The sequence below is a fragment of the Ambystoma mexicanum genome, chromosome 3q (assembly GCF_040938575.1).
Source record: "Ambystoma mexicanum isolate Mex_15411 chromosome 3q, UKY_AmexF1_1, whole genome shotgun sequence".
Classification (NCBI taxonomy): domain Eukaryota; kingdom Metazoa; phylum Chordata; class Amphibia; order Caudata; family Ambystomatidae; genus Ambystoma; species Ambystoma mexicanum.
In genome coordinates, this window is record NC_090926.1 from 109,741,246 (window position 1) to 109,759,343 (window position 18,098).

An 18,098-nucleotide genomic window follows, 5' to 3' on the forward strand; every position below is an offset into this window, starting at 1 on the left:
GGTTGTTCACTTGTGCCGCATCTATGCCTGATGATGCTGGTGCAGCCGTTCCCGCCCCACCCGAGGATGAGGCTGGGGTGCTCGCCGTGTCCGACAGGACGACTGGATGAGGTTGCTTGCTTGTGTGCAGGCACGTGCGGGGTGTGGCTTTTGTGCCTGGCGCCCGAGGTTTGTATTCGCCTCACACATGGGGCGACTTGCCTCTGTGCAGGCACATGGGGCGTGCAACACTGGCGTCTGGCGCCCGAGGTTTATGATTACCTCTGTGCACGTGGGGAGACTTGCCTGTGTGGGCACTGTTCCACAGGAGCACTCGGCCCCTTTCTTCCGCTGGCTGCAGGGCGCCGCGTCGCCCTGGGGAGTGAGCGTTCTGCTCCCGCCGACGGGTTGTGGGCAGGGAGCTGCGGGGTCCCTTCGGGGGCTCCGTGTTTCCCCGCTGCCTCCTCCGTGTGCGGGCACCCTCTTCGCTCGTCCAGGCGCTTTCGTCAGGGCGTGGTGTCACACGGGAGACAGTAATGCATCCACTGCTGGGGGTCGTGTCCGAGATGCGCCGACGTGCTGCACTGCTCGACTGCAGGCCTCGGCACAACTTGCTAGGGCCCGTGCCCGCTCGTCCCAGCTCCGACTCCCTTGTTGCTGATCCCTTGGGTGCAATACACTCGCCTTTCCACGTGGCTTGGTGGGATCATGACCAAAGGAGCTAACAAAAAGCAGAGCTCTATCAACATGTATGCCAAAGCAACACCGCAACTGAGTGAAACACAATCGGAGCCGGTGGCAACCATGTCAGTGCCTCCCTGTAAAGACTGGAGGGAGGTATTTCTACTCTGTTGGCCCGCTACCCGCGGGGTTACCAGGCGCGCCTATCAGCATGTGGAATGATACGCGGGAGACAGAGGTGCTATGAACTTTCTTTAATGACAACTTGGCAGCAACTGCCGCAACCCCGGTCCCGCCCCTCCCCTTCCCTTGACGTCACGTCCGAGACGTCAATGTCCTGGCTGCAACGGCGGCCTGCCCACACAACAATGTGGGCTATCCGACATACTCCTGCTCTCTATATGGCAGAGTCGAAGCATAGAGCACCCTAGCCAAGATTCTCTATTGCGGTAGCTATGGACGAGCAATCAAGGATTAAGCTCTCAGGAGGTGATGCAGGCTGGTTCCTAAGTACAGTGTAGTCCCCAAGCACCCACAAAGGAATGTCCACACACTATGTTAGTGAAAATACAGTCTTTATATAAATAAGCTTCACGTTATGTACACAATCACAATAACACACTTTGTACTCTGGCAATACTATGATGGCAAATATATACATGTCTATGTGATACCACTCTTAACTATTGATTCCTTTGAAATGCTTCAACTGCTAACAGTTCATATGGCATATGAATCATATTATAAAATGAATCAATGATAGACACAGAAAGAAAGCAGGTTAAATCAAGCAATGGCAGAACAGTCTATCCCACTATTATGAGTTCTGTGCGAGGATCCCCCACATGGGCAACCTGTAAATAAAGTGTATTTGACAAGCCCAGTCCAATTATGCTCAATATCGTCTCAATCCCTTTCTAAAAGGTTCCACTACCCCAAAGTACCTGGTTTCGTAGAGTTCTTCGAGGAGTCGTCGACGGGCCCTTCTTGAGTGCACTCCCTTTAAGGCAGGAGCCACAGGTCGTCGAATTTGGTGAAGAAAAAGGTGAACGCTGTTGCTGAGGCAGCAGCTTCGGTTCTTGCGGTGCTTGTTGATGATCGGTCGAAAAACGTTCTGCAAGCTGAGGCGTGTGGTGCACCTCAACGACGATAGTTCGTTGCCGCACTGAGTCAATGAAGAACTTTGGCCCAGCAAGGGCGTCGGGTCATCAGCGTCTGGCGTCGGCGAATGGGACATGACCATGGCTGGCTTCAGTAGCTTCTTCAGCATGGTCTTCGGGTGGCGGGAAACCCACCAGCAGATTTTCCTCAGTCGGCGACGACCTTGACTTTCTCCGGCAGGACGAAAGCGGTTGACGGTGATGAGCAAGGGAGTCCTTGAATGAAATGTCTTAGGCAAAGAAGCACTGTGGCTCTGGTCAGCGACGGCAGTCGTCGACGGTGATGGACTTCAATGTACGGGCGCTTCGCTTTGTGATTCTGCGGCGGCCCCCTTCTCTGGTGGCAGCCTTTCAAGGGTCTGACGTTCAGGGAGCTTTGGTAAAGATCAGCTGGTGGCCGGTGGTCGCTGATAGCTCGGGAAGAGATGTCCTAGGCAGGTCCTCTATTCGATCAGTTCCTTGACAGTCACAAAGCTTTCAGATTAGCGAATGAGAGCAGCAGCAATTCTTCTTCTTCCAGTGGGCTTCAAGGTTAAGCATCGAGTGTCAACTTCAGCTTCTGAACAATTTTCATCAGTGAGAGGTTCCCAGATATACAAGGTAATTCATGGAAATAATGTGTAACAAATTCAGGGGCGCAAGCATGAAAATCGCAGCGCACACGTGCAAAACGCATGCAGGCACCCGTTCCCCTATTCATGGAACAAATTGTGTGTGGCTTACCCTCGACCTGCGCCGAATCCGCGTGGCTTCCACATGTCATCGCGACATCACGGAAGCCCTGCGCGAGACGCCCAGAGAAGGCGCACAACCTCCAGCTCACACACCTAAAAAGGGGGCAGAACACACAGAATGGGGAACAACACGCGAAAATGTGGGCGTTACGGGGGAAGAACCGCTGCAAAATCCTTGCAACGCCCACACGCGCACTAACAACATGTATTCATGGAATTGAACAGGGCAAAGCCACGCACGCCAAAAGACACGCAAAGCCGGAAACACGTACACCACGCGAAAGCAGGCGTAAGCACCACCACGCAGCATAAAAGTGCGCACAAACATGCATATACAGCTACGGTGAAAGTCCCATTTCTCGCAGCAGTGATCGTGGAACACCACAGGAGGAGGAGGATAGCCAGGCCCTGCATTTGTTTACCCAGGACCAGCCTTTTTGGGATGCCTGATAACCAGGTCTATGGCAGGTATAGGTTTCCACCCCATATCATCCTAGACCTGGTCACTGAGTGGGAAGATGACCTCACATCACCCACCTTGTGCTCCCAAGCACGGAGACCCTTGGAAAAGGTGCTCCATGTCCTGCATTTTCTTGGCCACTGGGTCATTTCAGCGGACAACTGACATAGTTGGGGCATCTCACAGCCCACCGCAGTCACGCTGCCTACACCAGGTGTTGGCAATCATGATTGCACGCCCCTCAGTCCGCAGGCACATATACATGCCCAGAACGCTGCGCATGAGAGGGGAAAGGGCATGTGGTGAGGCAGCCGGTACTCAGCTTTTGGCATCATTTTTCACCTAAACTCCCATCCCTGCAGAGTGCACACAGGCCTGGCACATTCCAGATGACAATCGATGATGACAAAGGGACAGTCAACTGTCACAACCTTACCACCCTGAGAATATGTCCTCAGAATTGCAGCATTGTGTGCATCCCTAGCCACTGAAACAAACACAATCCTGTGTGACAAAAAGGCACACATGCAAGCTACAGATTCCACCTCCCCCATGCAAAACAGCACATCAAAATACTGGTGTGTCACCTAAATCCCCCTCAACCCCATGTCACCCGCCCGACACACCATGCCATGGCATGCAATGTGAAAACTCCAAAATAAATTCACAACAGATGACACAACTATCACTAAGTGCACCGTGACAAAAGGAAACAGGCCAGAGACAATTCCCTCAGACACGGACTCTGACGAAAAGACTGTGTCATTTACCAGCACCGTTAGTATGGGACTGTGTTGGGTGGCTGCAGTGTTGTCTTTCAAAGCCCACACGTATCCTTTCCTTCTTTGATCTTCTTCTGAGGACGGAGTGTCGCTGCTGGTGGGTGAGCGAGTTTCAACGTACCTCACAAATCGTCTTCTGTGTGAGCGTCTCTTGTCTTCCGACGAGCGTCTGTCCTCACGCGTGTATCGGCTCTTGCGGTCGCAGTCCTCTTTTCTGGAGGGTCTCCTTTCACTGTCCCCTAGGGACCTGGGTGGGCTCTGGCGACTGTATCGGCGCCTGTCTTGATTTCGGTGCTTGGTGGGCGTGCATGTCGGCGCATTCTTACACATTGCTTTATAGTGATCCAGACCTCCGCATGCGGCGCACTTTTGTCCTATGGGGGGGATTCTCCTATGTGTGGGTACTCATATCCGCATTTAAAGCATGTGGCTTCGGGACGTTTGTTTCCTTGGTTGGGGTGTGCATACAGTTTGTTGACTGACTCAGTGTTTTCACTAGGCTGTTGTATGGATACTATTCCAAGACTGTCCAGTTGGGAGTCGACGGCCGCTTCCATGCGCGCCAGTGCTAGTATTTCCTCCAGGGATCTTTGTTTCTGTAAAAGTTGCTTGCAAAATGGTTGTGAGAGGCATCCTGCAATTACTTGAGACCTCAGAGCCTCCTCATTAGAGTATCTATGGAATTCACAATGTTTTAGTTTAATGCGAAGACGCATTACGAAATTGTCTATTGACTCACCCTTTTCTTGTCTGGTCGTGTGAAACATGTGTCGTTCATAGTCGACGTTGGTGTGCGGGGCAAAGTATTCAGATAGCTTGGCATGCAGTTCGCCATATGTAACCGTGTCCACATTTAGTAACTCCCCTGTAATGTCTCTTACTGCTGGACCCACGGCGATGAATAATGTGTTTTTCAGTCTTGTATCGTCGGTTAGCCCTATGGCACCGGTGTAGAACTTAAAGTCCCGGAGCCATATGGTCCATCGAGGTCCTAGATTCGAAGTATCACGAATTTCAAACGGGTTTGGCATTTGCATGACCTGGGATGCACCTCCCTCGCTTTGCGTGTGTTGGTTGTTCACTTGTGCCGCATCTATGCCTGATGATGCTGGTGCAGCCGTTCCCGCCCCACCCGAGGATGAGGCTGGGGTGCTCGCCGTGTCCGACAGGACGACTGGATGAGGTTGCTTGCTTGTGTGCAGGCACGTGCGGGGTGTGGCTTTTGTGCCTGGCGCCCGAGGTTTGTATTCGCCTCACACATGGGGCGACTTGCCTCTGTGCAGGCACATGGGGCGTGCAACACTGGCGTCTGGCGCCCGAGGTTTATGATTACCTCTGCGCACGTGGGGAGACTTGCCTGTGTGGGCACTGTTCCACAGGAGCACTCGGCCCCTTTCTTCCGCTGGCTGCAGGGCGCCGCGTCGCCCTGGGGAGTGAGCGTTCTGCTCCCGCCGACGGGTTGTGGGCAGGGAGCTGCGGGGTCCCTTCGGGGGCTCCGTGTTTCCCCGCTGCCTCCTCCGTGTGCGGGCACCCTCTTCGCTCGTCCAGGCGCTTTCGTCAGGGCGTGGTGTCACACGGGAGACAGTAATGCATCCACTGCTGGGGGTCGTGTCCGAGATGCGCCGACGTGCTGCACTGCTCGACTGCAGGCCTCGGCACAACTTGCTAGGGCCCGTGCCCGCTCGTCCCAGCTCCGACTCCCTTGTTGCTGATCCCTTGGGTGCAATACACTCGCCTTTCCACGTGGCTTGGTGGGATCATGACCAAAGGAGCTAACAAAAAGCAGAGCTCTATCAACATGTATGCCAAAGCAACACCGCAACTGAGTGAAACACAATCGGAGCCGGTGGCAACCATGTCAGTGCCTCCCTGTAAAGACTGGAGGGAGGTATTTCTACTCTGTTGGCCCGCTACCCGCGGGGTTACCAGGCGCGCCTATCAGCATGTGGAATGATACGCGGGAGACAGAGGTGCTATGAACTTTCTTTAATGACAACTTGGCAGCAACTGCCGCAACCCCGGTCCCGCCCCTCCCCTTCCCTTGACGTCACGTCCGAGACGTCAATGTCCTGGCTGCAACGGCGGCCTGCCCACACAACAATGTGGGCTATCCGACATACTCCTGCTCTCTATATGGCAGAGTCGAAGCATAGAGCACCCTAGCCAAGATTCTCTATTGCGGTAGCTATGGACGAGCAATCAAGGATTAAGCTCTCAGGAGGTGATGCAGGCTGGTTCCTAAGTACAGTGTAGTCCCCAAGCACCCACAAAGGAATGTCCACACACTATGTTAGTGAAAATACAGTCTTTATATAAATAAGCTTCACGTTATGTACACAATCACAATAACACACTTTGTACTCTGGCAATACTATGATGGCAAATATATACATGTCTATGTGATACCACTCTTAACTATTGATTCCTTTGAAATGCTTCAACTGCTAACAGTTCATATGGCATATGAATCATATTATAAAATGAATCAATGATAGACACAGAAAGAAAGCAGGTTAAATCAAGCAATGGCAGAACAGTCTATCCCACTATTATGAGTTCTGTGCGAGGATCCCCCACATGGGCAACCTGTAAATAAAGTGTATTTGACAAGCCCAGTCCAATTATGCTCAATATCGTCTCAATCCCTTTCTAAAAGGTTCCACTACCCCAAAGTACCTGGTTTCGTAGAGTTCTTCGAGGAGTCGTCGACGGGCCCTTCTTGAGTGCACTCCCTTTAAGGCAGGAGCCACAGGTCGTCGAATTTGGTGAAGAAAAAGGTGAACGCTGTTGCTGAGGCAGCAGCTTCGGTTCTTGCGGTGCTTGTTGATGATCGGTCGAAAAACGTTCTGCAAGCTGAGGCGTGTGGTGCACCTCAACGACGATAGTTCGTTGCCGCACTGAGTCAATGAAGAACTTTGGCCCAGCAAGGGCGTCGGGTCATCAGCGTCTGGCGTCGGCGAATGGGACATGACCATGGCTGGCTTCAGTAGCTTCTTCAGCATGGTCTTCGGGTGGCGGGAAACCCACCAGCAGATTTTCCTCAGTCGGCGACGACCTTGACTTTCTCCGGCAGGACGAAAGCGGTTGACGGTGATGAGCAAGGGAGTCCTTGAATGAAATGTCTTAGGCAAAGAAGCACTGTGGCTCTGGTCAGCGACGGCAGTCGTCGACGGTGATGGACTTCAATGTACGGGCGCTTCGCTTTGTGATTCTGCGGCGGCCCCCTTCTCTGGTGGCAGCCTTTCAAGGGTCTGACGTTCAGGGAGCTTTGGTAAAGATCAGCTGGTGGCCGGTGGTCGCTGATAGCTCGGGAAGAGATGTCCTAGGCAGGTCCTCTATTCGATCAGTTCCTTGACAGTCACAAAGCTTTCAGATTAGCGAATGAGAGCAGCAGCAATTCTTCTTCTTCCAGTGGGCTTCAAGGTTAAGCATCGAGTGTCAACTTCAGCTTCTGAACAATTTTCATCAGTGAGAGGTTCCCAGATATACAAGGTAATTCATGGAAATAATGTGTAACAAATTCAGGGGCGCAAGCATGAAAATCGCAGCGCACACGTGCAAAACGCATGCAGGCACCCGTTCCCCTATTCATGGAACAAATTGTGTGTGGCTTACCCTCGACCTGCGCCGAATCCGCGTGGCTTCCACATGTCATCGCGACATCACGGAAGCCCTGCGCGAGACGCCCAGAGAAGGCGCACAACCTCCAGCTCACACACCTAAAAAGGGGGCAGAACACACAGAATGGGGAACAACACGCGAAAATGTGGGCGTTACGGGGGAAGAACCGCTGCAAAATCCTTGCAACGCCCACACGCGCACTAACAACATGTATTCATGGAATTGAACAGGGCAAAGCCACGCACGCCAAAAGACACGCAAAGCCGGAAACACGTACACCACGCGAAAGCAGGCGTAAGCACCACCACGCAGCATAAAAGTGCGCACAAACATGCATATACAGCTACGGTGAAAGTCCCATTTCTCGCAGCAGTGATCGTGGAACACCACAGGAGGAGGAGGATAGCCAGGCCCTGCATTTGTTTACCCAGGACCAGCCTTTTTGGGATGCCTGATAACCAGGTCTATGGCAGGTATAGGTTTCCACCCCATATCATCCTAGACCTGGTCACTGAGTGGGAAGATGACCTCACATCACCCACCTTGTGCTCCCAAGCACGGAGACCCTTGGAAAAGGTGCTCCATGTCCTGCATTTTCTTGGCCACTGGGTCATTTCAGCGGACAACTGACATAGTTGGGGCATCTCACAGCCCACCGCAGTCACGCTGCCTACACCAGGTGTTGGCAATCATGATTGCACGCCCCTCAGTCCGCAGGCACATATACATGCCCAGAACGCTGCGCATGAGAGGGGAAAGGGCATGTGGTGAGGCAGCCGGTACTCAGCTTTTGGCATCATTTTTCACCTAAACTCCCATCCCTGCAGAGTGCACACAGGCCTGGCACATTCCAGATGACAATCGATGATGACAAAGGGACAGTCAACTGTCACAACCTTACCACCCTGAGAATATGTCCTCAGAATTGCAGCATTGTGTGCATCCCTAGCCACTGAAACAAACACAATCCTGTGTGACAAAAAGGCACACATGCAAGCTACAGATTCCACCTCCCCCATGCAAAACAGCACATCAAAATACTGGTGTGTCACCTAAATCCCCCTCAACCCCATGTCACCCGCCCGACACACCATGCCATGGCATGCAATGTGAAAACTCCAAAATAAATTCACAACAGATGACACAACTATCACTAAGTGCACCGTGACAAAAGGAAACAGGCCAGAGACAATTCCCTCAGACACGGACTCTGACGAAAAGACTGATCCAAAAAATCCAACCTATACCAAAAGGACGTAAATGCATGCCACCAAAGGTTAGAACACCAAAAGTTTGAACCTTTGGTGGCATGCATTTCATGCAATTCCCAAAAAAATTAAAAATTGCAGGTGCTGCGAAGGTGTCCCCCGCAAACCCCTGCAACACCCCGCTCACTAAACTATACAGTAAAGTGAGTGGGGGTTGCGGGCTGGAAACCCCTGTAGCTGCAGAAAAAATAATCAAAATAAATGAACCTGCAGCAAAAGTTCCCGATCCCAAAGTGAAAGTGAACTTGCGCAGCAGGGACACAGCATGTCTCTGAAGGTAAGTAGTGTGTGCGTGGGGGTATGCTGGGGGTATGTTGTGTGTGTGTTGTGGGTGTGGATTTGCAGGGGTATTCAATACATGTTTGCATGTGAAATGTACAAACCTTCAGTGTTACATACATTTCCAAGTGAACCACTCCGTTGTGGACTCATCGGCAAAAGAAAATTCTCCCCCGATCCCCTGACACATCCAAAGCAAACCCAACACAGGACTATCCATTTACCAGCATAACATATCATGAACACAGGACCCAACAGTGACAATATCAGAGAGTGACCAATCACAATAGCACAAGTGCCTCAATGCGACATTGCCACCACACAACCCCCTTCCATCTTGAGTGTGGCTCTGACAGCTAAAGGGGCCAGGGTACTGCATACAGCATGAAGTGCATCAACAATCTTGACAGGCAAGGCAATACATGAATAAGCAACATAAAAATATGCACAGTTAACAATATACTCACCAAAATGCAGGCCAACCATGCACTGGAGAAACCATCATGAATCCCCACTAGGGGTGTATACACATGTTGGACTTCAAACTGGCCACCAATATTACGGAAGCCTGATGCCTCTGTGTAAGTTACTGTCACACTGTGCCAGCCTTGCGAGCCCATGGCATATGTGTCTGGACCCCAAGCCACACACACTAACACGAGATAAGTCTGTATGGGCCCAGCCAGAACACACAGTGGATGCCATTGGATGCCACAAAGCAACACAAAGTGACATGAGTGGACAATAGAAAAAAAAAGGAAAAACAAATAAAAATGGCCATTGTCGATCAGAGTGGGGAGGTGCAGGGTGCATCTCAACACCCACATGCGCTGATGTTGAGACAAAATAAAATCCTCCATGGGCTCATGGTCTGCACGGCTAGGCCGAAGTGAGAGATCAGTCGTCGCTGTTGTCATCCTCTGGCTGAATATCAGGAGGTATGTGTGGTAAGGGTGCCTGTCCATGCATATCCCCAGTATACCCCTCCATGGCAGCAAGCATGCGGGTCTGGTAAGCCTGGTCCTGCAGGAAGATGGCACGGAGGTCCCCATGCAGCACCTCACGTGTAGCACAGAGTTCCTCCTGCAAGGTCTCGCGTGTAGCACAGCGTTCTGCCTGCATGGCCTCACGTGACAGACGGACCCCCTGACGGCTTGCATGGAGTTCAGCCGACACGGTCCGTTCTAGCTGCTCCATCCGGTGTTCTGCCCGTGTACCCTGGCCCATCAAAAGTGTAGCCAGAATATGTCTGAGGGAAATGTTCTCTTCTCTAAGGGCTTCCCTGTGGGCCTCTGCCTCAGCTCAGAGCCTCCAGTTCAGCCTGTCTGTCATTGTTGGCGGCCAAGGTGTCCAGCCTGTGTGAGTGGCACGTGGACCGCGTTGCCTGCTGCTTGAGCTCCACCTGCCTACCAGGGGGAGAGAATGGAATCGGCCACACATTCCATTCCCTGAGCCATCATCTCAATAGCTGCCTCCTGTTGCTGTGCAATGGCATGAATGTGATTCTCCCACACACTGTTCCCCGGTTGTGCACGGCCACCGCGTTGCCGGACAGCACACCTGTTTGGCCCAAAGAGCCCTGGTCCTTGCTGTGCTGACGCTGCCTGTGGCTGTAGTACTGCTTCCTCAGTCAATCTGCTGCCCCAGGAACAGGAGCAACTTGTGTGGAGCGTGACCCTGCACCTATAACCACAGCAGGCGGACATTCCAACACTTACTGGCCCCTTGAGGGTTCTACCCCCAATACAGGTGTGTCGGGCAGAACAGCATCCACTGTAGAATCACTCACCTGTGACAGCATGGATTAATGAACATCCGATTCAGCATCAGAGTCAAAGAGATCCTCAGAGGTGTACCCAGAGCCAGTCCGGGACAGGATGGTCTGGAGCACCAATGGATGCTCATGGCCTACAACACCACGCCCTCCACTAGTGCTTGGTTGGTGCCCTGAACCCTCCACCCTCTCTGCCATCTCCTCCTCCTTCTCTGCTTCCAGTGCCTCATTACCTGTAACAAAACAAAAGTAACATTAGCACACATGTCACCAGCATATACCACACACATAGACACCACAACATTGACAGCCAACAAATGAAGCAGCTATTGCACACATGACACAAACTCTGGCATGCATGCAGTGGAAATGAAATGGAAGGTGACCCTGAAAGCAGATATGGATGCGTGTCAAATGTGAAGCCTACTATAAAAACTGGAAGGGGGTGTCTGTACTCCTTCTCTCTATATGGCAGAGGAGAGGCACAAAGGACCCCAGCCAAGATTCTCTATAGGGTAGCGCAGGTAGAGCATTCAAGGGCTAGCTTCTCAGGAGGTGATGCAGGCTGGTACTTAAGTAAAGTGTAGTCCCCAAGCACTCACAAAGGAATGTCCACACACTGTATTAGTTAAAACACAGTCTTTATATAATTAAGGTTCAAGGTTATACACAATCACAATAACTCACTTTGTGCTCAGTTAATCTACAATTGCAAATATATACAGTTCTAAGTGGTACCAAATAGGAATAATGGACACCAATTGGGTACCTTTTATTCTGGTAGAATACAAGCTCTATACACCAAGGGCCCGGCAGTCTTATGCCGTCACAGGCAGACTGCTGCAAATTCCTTAGAAATCAATTGCTGCTGTGTGCATAAGAGACAGAGATGGGTGGGGACCCATACAAACCCATCCTTCTAAATACCAAATATACTATGAACATCTGGTAGGAACCCTGGTTCTATAGTTATGGGGCCTTTTGTCTCTTATAGGGTCTATAAACACAGATGAACAAACCCTTTACCACCACTGTGAACCAAGACAAGGATCACTTACGGAAGACAGGTAAAATACTTTGAAATAGCCATGTATAGCCATGTTTCTCAAGACACCCTCCAGCACAATGAGGGACACTAGTAGTTTTATTTCATCTATCCTTAGATTCCAAAGGACACAGAAGGCTGGTCAAGTGGGAACAGATCCCTCGAAGGCACCATTGGAATAAGAATATATAGGGAACCTCAAACGAACATAGGTGAGAAAAATACCTCTACACAATGTGGATCAATAGTTCCACTTGAGGACACAAGATACCTCCAAACAGCACTCGAAGACTGATGATAGTTCCACATGTCTTTTTTCCTTGTTTTTAAACCCCATAGGACTCAGGGACAGACCCTTTAAAGCCCATTGGATGCCCGAAGATACCTCTCAGCATCCATGGAAAAGAATTGAATCGCATGAAGAATGCAATACTAAGAAGCATTCGTCCTGAAGAAAGCGGCTACTAACTAGCACCGCTGAAACCGGTTGACTATTTTCGTAGTAGTATTGGACTGTTAACCCATACTCTGAGACCCCACATATATAGATGAAAGGGATTGTATAAGTAATCTATCCAAGCTGTCCATACCCAATACAAAGAATTATGTGCCGGGTGAACAGAAAATCAGCTTTTTAACAATTCTCTGACCTTGGTGGTCACAGAAATACTTTTGATAAGACACACACATTGGAGGAGGTACAAATAAAGTTTGAAACCAACCACCAGTAAGTGTGCGCTTAACTTTTTAGAAATTGAGGAAAGTAGTGAGAGAGGAAAGGGTCAGGACCTCTACATTCCTTTGTAGGCAGCATACCAGCACAGACTAGGGCTGGCTCTATCTACACAGAAGATATCTCACATACAGGGCTAATACTAGTTACGCTAGGGACATAGCTGTAGGAATAACTTTTAAATAAAACTCATTCTGTTTATAATGTGTTAAAAAACTAGGGTACAAACAGGAGGTGACCACCCGTCAACTCCACTTTGTAGTTTCCCTCTCTTGGATCAGTCTCGACGTCACAGCGGCTTTCAGATTGCGGTGAAGGTAACAGCTGTCAAACTTCTTCTTCAGACTCGGCTTCGAGGTCAAGCATCAGTTTCAACTTCAGTTTCTGAACAAATTCTAGCAATGAGAGGCCCCCAGATATACCGGTTGGTCTCCCATTCGTTCTGCTGGGTCACACTCGGGCAACTAATCACTCAGAAGGGCATTCAGCCATCAGTCAGCCAATCAGGCATACAGTGCATTCAGGCCATTCTCCTCCCTCTCAGACACTCACAACAAGGTATGCGTACTGGGGCATGTACCCAGCCATTCAACACTACACACTGCATTCATACCAGTTTCGGGCAGGACTGTCTCAGTCATTGTGTTTCATACTAGAAACCAGACATCCAAAACAAGAAGTGCATATTGGTCACACACTCCATTCACCCAGGTCCCAACCACAGGGTGTACCCGCAACATACAGTCACTGGGAAGGCTCCAGCCAGTCTGGCCTGGACCTCACCGCAATACCATATGGAATTTCCACCCAACAGCCAGTCAGGGGGAAGGGACAGAGTCAGGGCTTCCCAGGTCTTTGAGAAAACAAGGTAACAGGCAATAGAAAGCAAGAGGCCACAGGAGTCATCTTGTTTCCTATCAGGAATCAACTGATTCCATGGCAGGGCCTGGGTATCCCAAAATGGAGGCTACTCAGAGCACCTGTCAAATTCAGCATGGAGCTGCCACCAGCCCATACATGGCTCTGTGGGCCACACACAGGTGCCCAAAAACATACACTAGGGACACAGGGTGGTACCCCCACCCATGGGTGCCATAAGGGTATCCCATGGGTCTGTACACCAGACCAAAAATAGGAAGAGCTGCACTGCCAGGAGTCCCACATGGACCCCTGGGCAGAAAACAATACAGAACACAAATGAAAAAGGACTACAGGACAAGGACAGGGAGGCCATGTCCCTCCAATGCATTTCCAGCATCACAGTCGCCCCACCAGACTGAGGTTAGGGTGCCTAATCAGGCACGAGATAGACACCCTCATCCAGACGGTAAACATACCTTCTGGAAAGGCCCTCTGCATTATCGTGCCTTTTCCCTGATCTATGCTCTATGGTGAAGTCTAGGCCTTGCAGGCTAATGGACCACCTGAGCAGTTTCATGTTCTCACCCTTCATCTGCATAAGCCACTTCAGGGGCTTATGATGTGTTTGGACCTTGAAGGTAGACCCCGTAAGGTAGGGCCTAAAACGCCTAAGGCTCCAAACTATGCTAAAACATTCCTTTTCAACAGTAGCTTACCTAAGTTCTCTACCCTTGAATTGTCTACTGATGAATATGATCGGATGTTCCCTCCCTTTGTCATCTAACTGGGACAAGACAACTCCAATTCCTGTGTTCCAGGCATCAGTCTGGACGATAAATGGTTTGCTGTAGTCAGGCGCACACAACACGGGTGCCCTACACAGACTTTCTTTCAAGCCACCAAAGGCCCTCTGACAGTCTTCAGTCCAATTAACCTTCCTAGGCTGTTTGGGCAAATTCAGAGCTGTCAGAGGTGCAGCTATGGTTCCATAGTCCACCATGAAATTGTGATAATACCTAGTGAGGCCCTAAAAGTCTCTCACCTGGGTTTGAGTAGTGGGAGTCTCTCAGTCATATACATCCTGTACTTTACTGGGGAGAGGTTGGATTTGACCCCCTCCTACCTCATGACCAACATACGTGACTTTCCCCTGAGCTATCTGGCACTTGGTGGCCTTGATAGTGAGGTTAGCCCTTTTCAAGGCCTGCAACACCTTATCCAGATGTGTCAAATGCTCTTCCCAGGTGGAACTGTAGACGGCTTTGTCACGGCTTTGTCGTCTAAGTAAGCCACACAAAAGGCCTCCAGCCCACTGAGCGCATGATTGACCAATCTCTGGAAAGTGGCAGGGGCATTCTTGAACCCACAAGGCATGACCCTAGACTGGTAGAGTCCCTAAGGTGTTGAGAACGCTGTCTTTTCCTTGGCATGGTCCATCAGAGCTATTTACCAATAGCCTGAGATAAGGTCAAAGGTGTCCACAAATTTGGCAGCACCTATGGTGTCCACGAGCTCATCAGCCCTGGGCAATGGGTGCGCATTAGTTTTGGTGATGCCATTGACTCCTCAGCAGTCCACACAGAACCTCCAATCCTTGGTACCTGCCTGGAAACTTGCCTTGGGGACAAGGACCATGTGACTGGACCAGGGGCTGGTTTAGGATTCATTAACACCCAGATCCAACATTTTGACAACCTCAGCTTGGATATGGTTCTTAACGGTATCTGACATACGGTAGCACTTGCTTTTGACAGGCACAGTGTCACCAGTGTCAATTTCGTGTCTACACCACGGTGTAAGGCCTGGTGTCAGTGAAAACAGAGAGGCATAAAGCCGGAGCAAAGCCCTGCAGGCCCTCTGCTGCTCTGTCGTCAGATCTGGAGAGAGATGTACTCCCTCCACTGAGCCATCTTAAAGGTTGCTATGCAGCAAATCAGGAAGGGGCTCACTCTCATCCTCTTCTTGCTCTGAAGCTAGCAAGAGACATGAGACCTCTGCTCGCCTATGGAGAGGCTTGAGCCTGTTGACCTGGAATACTTGAGGGGCTACCCCAGAGACTCCCATGTCAACCAGATAATTGACTTCGACCATCTTGAAGATTATCCTGAAGGGTCCAGTCCATTTGTCAGCCAAAGCTCAAGGCTTGGTAGGCTCCATCACAAGGATCTCCTGTCCTAGAGTACAATCCACTTGCGAGGCTTTAAGGTCATGGCAGTACTTATTCAATTCCTGGCTGGCCTGGTGATTTGCTGTCGCCTGCCCCATCATCTGTGTCATCCTCCATTTGAGGCCATACAACACATAGTCCCCCACTTGCTTGGCAGGGCCTGGAGGGTTGGCTTCCAAACCTTCTCTGATAAAGGCAAAGGGGCCCCCTCACAGGATGTCCAAAGAGTAATGCAAAGGGGCTGAAACCAACATCCTCTTGAGGTACCTCTCTGTAAGCGAACAGTAGCATGGCAGGAGGAGGTCCCACTTCTTCCTTAGGTGCTCTTCCAAAGCGCCTAGCATGCCCTTGAGAGTTTTATTAATTCTCTCAACCAGACCATTGGCCTGGGGCTGGTAAGAGGTGGAGAACTTGTAGGTTAGCCCACACACTTTCACATGGTTTTCATGTAACTAGACATGAAGTTGGATCCTCTGTCAGAGACAACCTCCTTAGGGAATCCAACCCAGGTGAAAGTACCCAGGAGAGCCCTGGCAAACACCTTGGCAGTAACAGTCCGAAAGGGTATCGCCTCAGGGTACCTGGTGGCAAGATCAACCAAGACCAGGATGAACCGATGTCCACCTGAAGTCTTAGTTACTTACCTGTAACTGTATTTCTCCAGCATTGGTATCTTTCATAGATTCACATGCTTGAATATTCCCCGTCATCAGATCGGGAATCCTCGGTGATAAAAAATAATTATTAAAATGTTTTAATATACACACATTGCTACATAGAAATGCATGTACATAGTCCATTATGGCCTATGAGCCACTCTATTGTGTAGTCCCTCCACCTTTCTTTGGTCCTTTATGACCCCAACCAATGAGGTGGCAGGGCTTAAGCTCCGCCCCAGGCAGCCATCTTCAGATTTTGAACCGTAGAGACTACAGTATGATGGATGCTGAGAGAAGGAGCAGCCCTCTCAGGGGAGGCGGGTGGGTGCATGTGAATCTATGAAAGATACCAATGCTGGAGAAATACAGTTACAGGTAAGTAACTAAGACTCCTCCAGCATTGGATCTTTCATAGATTCAGATGCTTGAATAGAATACCAAGCAGTTAAAACATGCCAGGGGTGAAAAGGAGGCTGGTCCTACCTTATGCAAAGAGATGGCGGAGCACTGCCTGTCCAACTGCATTTTCTTTGTTGGTATCTTCAGCCAGGCAGTAGAGTTTAGCGAACGTGTGCAGAGTGCTCCATGTGGCGGCTCTGCATATGTACTTCAGGGTCACCCCTGCGTCAAAAGCTGTTGACGCCGCTCTCCCTCTGGTGGGGTGCGCTGATGGTGGTTTGGAAAGGGGGTCGCCTTTCGTCTGATGGCAGTGGGTGATGCAAGAGGAGACCAGCGCGCCAGACCTTGTTGGAAAATATGCTGGCCCTTTGTATGGCCAGCGACGGCGATAAACAGCCTATTTGAAGAACAGAAATCTCTAGTCCTTTGCAAATAAAACTTTAAAATCTTTGCTATGTCCAGAGAATGCAAAGTTCGTTCTGCTTCCGAAGAATGATTCTAGAAGAAAGTTGGTAAAACAATGCGTTCTGTGAGTGTCATTTCCGATACTGTCATGATGCCTACCCCCGGAGGACCAGGCCAGGCCCAGCACCCCCGGGAGCAGGCATCATGCCCCCGGGTAAAAGCCCAGCGGCCCCTTATAGGGGCTCATTGGACTCTGTTCTGGCGCCTTTGGCGCCAGGCTCATGTTGGACATCAGTCCTGGCGCCATAGGTGCCAGGCTCATAAAGGAAAGTGTTTGGTGCACTTACCTGATGCAGAACATGCTGCATACTCACCTGATGCAGACCATGCTGCATGAAGACCCAAGTCAAATGAGGCTTAGGAGGGACTATTTTACTGAAGGGACTATTTTGTTACTTGGGTGGGGCTGTGGAAGAATACTTACCTAGGACTTCTTCCAAGGCTATTTAAGCCACGCCCGGACAGCCACACGTGCTTCGCATTGTTCTGCATCCCAGCAGCTGAACGCTCACCGTGTCTGCTCCTGCACCTGGACTCCAGCCACGCCCGCCTCGAACCTGGAACACCTGTAAGGAAAGAAGAGAAGAGAAAGGTGAAAACCAAGAACTTATTCAAACTTCTTACCTGCATCCGGAATCTTCACGCCAGCATTCTTGAAGAAAGACTTCCATTTAAAAGCATCGCGTTGCTCGCTGTAGCGCCGCGCTTCACTCACCTGTCCTTGAGACATCTCCCGGCTCCATCGCGGCTGTCAGCACCGGTCGCCACAACTCTGCACCTAGGGGAGAGAAGAAGAGACAAAAGGTGAGCAGAGGGAACACAGGAGGAAAGCCAAATTTTCAGCCATAATACTTACCGGCTTTTCTTGGTGAACCATTCCACATTTCGGGTCGGCGCCGCTTCGTTGGCAGGTACCGCACTCCGGCCCCTATGGGGAAAGGACAAAAGACATTACTGGGGAATTATAAAGACATTTAGAGGGGTCGCCCTCATCACTAACTCACCTGATTTTACCATCGGCAATTTAACCC